This window comes from Dipodomys merriami, unplaced genomic scaffold (genome assembly GCF_024711535.1).
Source record: "Dipodomys merriami isolate MVZ:Mamm:240054 unplaced genomic scaffold, mDipMer1.0.p SCAF_47, whole genome shotgun sequence".
NCBI classification, from domain to species: Eukaryota; Metazoa; Chordata; class Mammalia; order Rodentia; family Heteromyidae; genus Dipodomys; species Dipodomys merriami.
The window spans coordinates 5682668-5689277 of NW_027206035.1; positions in this window are offsets into that span (position 1 = coordinate 5682668).

Sequence of the window (6610 nt, forward strand, 5' to 3'; positions counted from 1 at the left end):
CCCTCACTCTAACCCTAACCATAAACCTCACACTAACAATAACACTCACCCTAAGCCTCAGCCTAAACCTAAACCTCACCCTCACCCTCACCCTCACCCTAACCCTCACCCACACCCTAACCCTCACCCTCAACTGAAACCTCACCCTCACCCTAACCCACACTCTTAGCCTAAACATCACCCTAACCATAACCCTAATCCTCACCCAACACTAACCGTCACCCTAAATCTCACCCTCACCCTAATCCTCACCCTAACCCAAACCTAACCCATAAAAAATGGAAACTCTCATCATTCCCTCACCCTATCCCTATCCATAACCCTAACCCTCAATCTCACCCTAACCCTTACCCTCACCCTAACCCTCACCCTAACCCTAACTATAACCCTCAGCCTAACCGTAACCTTCACCCCCACCCTCACCTAATCCTAACCCTAACCCTCACCCTAAACCTCACACTCAACCTATCCCTTTTCCTCAAACTAACCCTAATCCTAAATAACTAACCCTAATCCTAAACCTAAGCCTCACCCTCACCCTAACCCTCACCTTAACACTGAAGCTACTCCTACCTTCATTCTCACCCTAACCTTCACCCTAACCCTTACCTTCACCCTAATCCTCACCCTAACCCTTACCCTCAATCTAACCATAACCATAAACCTCACACTAAACCTAACCCTCATCCTAACCCTAACCCTAACCCTCACCATAACCCTAACCCTAACCCTAGCCCAAACCTCACTGTCAGACTAACCCTCACCCTAACCCTAACCCTCAACCACACCCTACGCCTCAATCTCACCCGAAACCTCACACTCACCCTAACCCTCACCCTCACCCTGAACATCAACCTAAAACTAAACCTCACCCAAACCTTATCCCTTCCCTCACCCTAAACCTAACGCTCACCCTAACCCTCACCCTCACCCTAATCCTCACCCTAACCCTAAGCCTGACCAATACCTAACCAAAATAATCACCCTCAACCTCACCTGCAACCTAATCCGCACTCTCACCTAGCCCTCACCCTATTCCTAATTCTTACTCTAAACCCAAGCCTCACCCTAACCCTCAACCTCAGCCTATCCCTAACACTAACCCTCACAATAACCCTCACCGTCAACCTAACCCTAACCCTTACCCTCACCCTAACCCTCACAGTAACCCTAAACCTGTCCCTAACCCTCACTCTAACCCTCACCCACACCCTCACCCTCAGCCTAAAACTAACCCTAAACTTAACCCACACACTAAACCTAACCCTCACACTAACCCTAAACCTATCCCTCACACGAACCGAACCCTAATACTAAACCTCACCCTCACACTTACCCTCACCTTATCCCTAACCCTCACCCTCACCCTAACCCTAACCCTCACCCTAACCCTAAAGCTCACCATCACCCTAACCCTCACCCTAACCCTAACCCTCACCATCACCCTAACCCTCCCCCTAACACTAACACCAACCGTAACCCTCACCCTCACCCTAACCCTACTGCTAACCCTAACCCTAAGGCTCACCCTCACCCTAACCCTCACCCTAAAACTTACCCTCACCCTATCCCTAACCATAAACCTCACAATAACAATAAGACTCACCCTAAGCCTCAGCCTAAACCTAAACCTCACACTCACCCTCACCCTCACCCTAACCCTCACCCACACCCTAACCCTCACCCTCACCCGAAACTTCACCCTCACCCTAACCCACACCCTCAGCCTAAACATCACCCTAACCATAACCCTAATCCTCACCCAACACTAACCCTTAAAAAACGGAAACTCATCATCCCCTCACCCTAACCCTAACCATAACCCTAACCCTCAATCTCACCATAACCCTTACCTGAACGCTAACCCTCATCCTAATCCTAATTATAACCCACACCCTAAACCTAACCTTCACCCCCACCTTCACCTAATCCTAACCCTAACCCTCACCCTAATCCTCACACTCAACCTATCCCTCACCCTAACCCTTTTCCTCAACCTAACCCTAATCCTAAACCTAACCCTCACCCTCACCCTAACCCTCACCCTAACACTCAAGCTACTCCTACCTTCATTCTCACCCTAAACTTCACCCTAACCCTTACCTTCACCCTAAACCTCACCCTAACCCTTACCCTCAATCTAACCATAACCATAACCCTCACACTAAACCTAACCCTCATCCTAACCCTAACCCTAACCCTCACCATAACCCTCACCCTAACTTTAACCCTAACCCTTACCCTAGCCCAAAACCTCACTGTCAGACTAACCCTCACCCTAACCCTAACCCTCAACCACACCCTACGCCTCAATCTCACCCGAAACCTCACACTCACCTTAACCCTCACCCTCACCCTGAACATCAACCTAAACCTAAACCTCACCCAAATCCTATCCCTTCCCTCACCCTAAACCTAACGCTCACCCTAACCCTCACCCTCACCCTAATCCTCACCCTAACCCTAAGCCTGACCATCACCCTAAACCTCACCCTAGCCCTTACCCTCACCCGAAACCGAATCCCAAACCTAAACCTAACCCTAACCCTCACCCTAATCCTCAACCTAACCCTAACCCGAAACCTCACACTTAGTCTAACCCTCTCTGTCACCCTAACCCTCAATCTAACCCTAACCCTAACACTCACCCTCACCCTAACCCTCACCCTAAACCTAACCATAACCCTCACCATCACCCTATCACTAACACAATCCCTAACCCTATCTCTCAGCCTAACCCTCACCCTAAACCTAACCCTAAACCTAACCCTTACCATAACCCTTATGTAACGGAAATTCTCACCCTCCCCTCAACTTAAACCTAATCTTATCACTAACTCTAACACTAACGCTCACCCTCACTCTCACCCTCACCCTCTCCCTAAGCATAAGCTTAATCCTAAACCTAATCCTAATCCTAAATCTAAACCTCACCCTCACCCAAAACCTCACCCTAACCCTAAACCTATGGCTAAACCTCACCCTAACCCTAACTCTCGCCCTAACCCTAACCCTAAACCTAACCCTCAACCTCAACCTAAACCAAACCATAACCCTCAACCTAACACTCACCCTGATCCTAACAGTAAACTTAACCCTCACCCACACACTAACCCTCACCTTAACCCTTATCCACACCCTAACCCTAAATTTAACCCTTATCCTAAACCTCACACTCACCCTCACCCTTAACTTAACCCTAACCCTCACCCTCACCCTAACCCCCACGGTCACCCTAAACTACACACTCACCCTAACCCTAACCCTCACCCTCACCCTATCCCTCACCCTAACCCTAACCCTAGCCTTCAGCCTAACCCTCATCCTAACCCTAAACCTCATCCTCACCATAACCCTAGTGCTAAGCTTAACCCTCACCCTCACCCTAACCCTCACCCTAACCCTTACCCTCACCCTAAACCTAACACTCACCCAAACCCTAACCCTACCCCTCATCCTAACCCTAACCCTAAACCTAACCCTCACCCTCACCCTAACCCTAACGCTCACCCTAACTCTAATGCTCACCATCACCCTAACCCTCACCCTAACTCTAACCCTCACCCTCACCCTAACCCTCCCCTAACACTAACCCCAACCCTATCCCTCACCCTCACCCTAAACCTAATGCTAACCCTAACCCTAATGCTCACTCTCACCCTAACCCTCACCCTAAACCTTACCCTCACTCTAACCCTAACCATAAACCTCACACTAACAATAACACTCACCCTAAGCCTCAGCCTAAACCTAAACCTCACCCTCACCCTCACCCTCACCCTAACCCTCACCCACACCCTAACCCTCACCCTCAACTGAAACCTCACCCTCACCCTAACCCACACTCTTAGCCTAAACATCACCCTAACCATAACCCTAATCCTCACCCAACACTAACCGTCACCCTAAATCTCACCCTCACCCTAATCCTCACCCTAACCCAAACCTAACCCATAAAAAATGGAAACTCTCATCATTCCCTCACCCTATCCCTATCCATAACCCTAACCCTCAATCTCACCCTAACCCTTACCCTCACCCTAACCCTCACCCTAACCCTAACTATAACCCTCAGCCTAACCGTAACCTTCACCCCCACCCTCACCTAATCCTAACCCTAACCCTCACCCTAAACCTCACACTCAACCTATCCCTTTTCCTCAAACTAACCCTAATCCTAAATAACTAACCCTAATCCTAAACCTAAGCCTCACCCTCACCCTAACCCTCACCTTAACACTGAAGCTACTCCTACCTTCATTCTCACCCTAACCTTCACCCTAACCCTTACCTTCACCCTAATCCTCACCCTAACCCTTACCCTCAATCTAACCATAACCATAAACCTCACACTAAACCTAACCCTCATCCTAACCCTAACCCTAACCCTCACCATAACCCTAACCCTAACCCTAGCCCAAACCTCACTGTCAGACTAACCCTCACCCTAACCCTAACCCTCAACCACACCCTACGCCTCAATCTCACCCGAAACCTCACACTCACCCTAACCCTCACCCTCACCCTGAACATCAACCTAAAACTAAACCTCACCCAAACCTTATCCCTTCCCTCACCCTAAACCTAACGCTCACCCTAACCCTCACCCTCACCCTAATCCTCACCCTAACCCTAAGCCTGACCAATACCTAACCAAAATAATCACCCTCAACCTCACCTGCAACCTAATCCGCACTCTCACCTAGCCCTCACCCTATTCCTAATTCTTACTCTAAACCCAAGCCTCACCCTAACCCTCAACCTCAGCCTATCCCTAACACTAACCCTCACAATAACCCTCACCGTCAACCTAACCCTAACCCTTACCCTCACCCTAACCCTCACAGTAACCCTAAACCTGTCCCTAACCCTCACTCTAACCCTCACCCACACCCTCACCCTCAGCCTAAAACTAACCCTAAACTTAACCCACACACTAAACCTAACCCTCACACTAACCCTAAACCTATCCCTCACACGAACCGAACCCTAATACTAAACCTCACCCTCACACTTACCCTCACCTTATCCCTAACCCTCACCCTCACCCTAACCCTAACACTCACCCTAACCCTAAAGCTCACCATCACCCTAACCCTCACCCTAACCCTAACCCTCACCATCACCCTAACCCTCCCCCTAACACTAACACCAACCGTAACCCTCACCCTCACCCTAACCCTACTGCTAACCCTAACCCTAAGGCTCACCCTCACCCTAACCCTCACCCTAAAACTTACCCTCACCCTATCCCTAACCATAAACCTCACAATAACAATAAGACTCACCCTAAGCCTCAGCCTAAACCTAAACCTCACACTCACCCTCACCCTCACCCTAACCCTCACCCACACCCTAACCCTCACCCTCACCCGAAACTTCACCCTCACCCTAACCCACACCCTCAGCCTAAACATCACCCTAACCATAACCCTAATCCTCACCCAACACTAACCCTTAAAAAACGGAAACTCATCATCCCCTCACCCTAACCCTAACCATAACCCTAACCCTCAATCTCACCATAACCCTTACCTGAACGCTAACCCTCATCCTAATCCTAATTATAACCCACACCCTAAACCTAACCTTCACCCCCACCTTCACCTAATCCTAACCCTAACCCTCACCCTAATCCTCACACTCAACCTATCCCTCACCCTAACCCTTTTCCTCAACCTAACCCTAATCCTAAACCTAACCCTCACCCTCACCCTAACCCTCACCCTAACACTCAAGCTACTCCTACCTTCATTCTCACCCTAAACTTCACCCTAACCCTTACCTTCACCCTAAACCTCACCCTAACCCTTACCCTCAATCTAACCATAACCATAACCCTCACACTAAACCTAACCCTCATCCTAACCCTAACCCTAACCCTCACCATAACCCTCACCCTAACTTTAACCCTAACCCTTACCCTAGCCCAAAACCTCACTGTCAGACTAACCCTCACCCTAACCCTAACCCTCAACCACACCCTACGCCTCAATCTCACCCGAAACCTCACACTCACCTTAACCCTCACCCTCACCCTGAACATCAACCTAAACCTAAACCTCACCCAAATCCTATCCCTTCCCTCACCCTAAACCTAACGCTCACCCTAACCCTCACCCTCACCCTAATCCTCACCCTAACCCTAAGCCTGACCATCACCCTAAACCTCACCCTAGCCCTTACCCTCACCCGAAACCGAATCCCAAACCTAAACCTAACCCTAACCCTCACCCTAATCCTCAACCTAACCCTAACCCGAAACCTCACACTTAGTCTAACCCTCTCTGTCACCCTAACCCTCAATCTAACCCTAACCCTAACACTCACCCTCACCCTAACCCTCACCCTAAACCTAACCATAACCCTCACCATCACCCTATCACTAACACAATCCCTAACCCTATCTCTCAGCCTAACCCTCACCCTAAACCTAACCCTAAACCTAACCCTTACCATAACCCTTATGTAACGGAAATTCTCACCCTCCCCTCAACTTAAACCTAATCTTATCACTAACTCTAACACTAACGCTCACCCTCACTCTCACCCTCACCCTCTCCCTAAGCATAAGCTTAATCCTAAACCTAATCCTAATCCTAAATCTAAA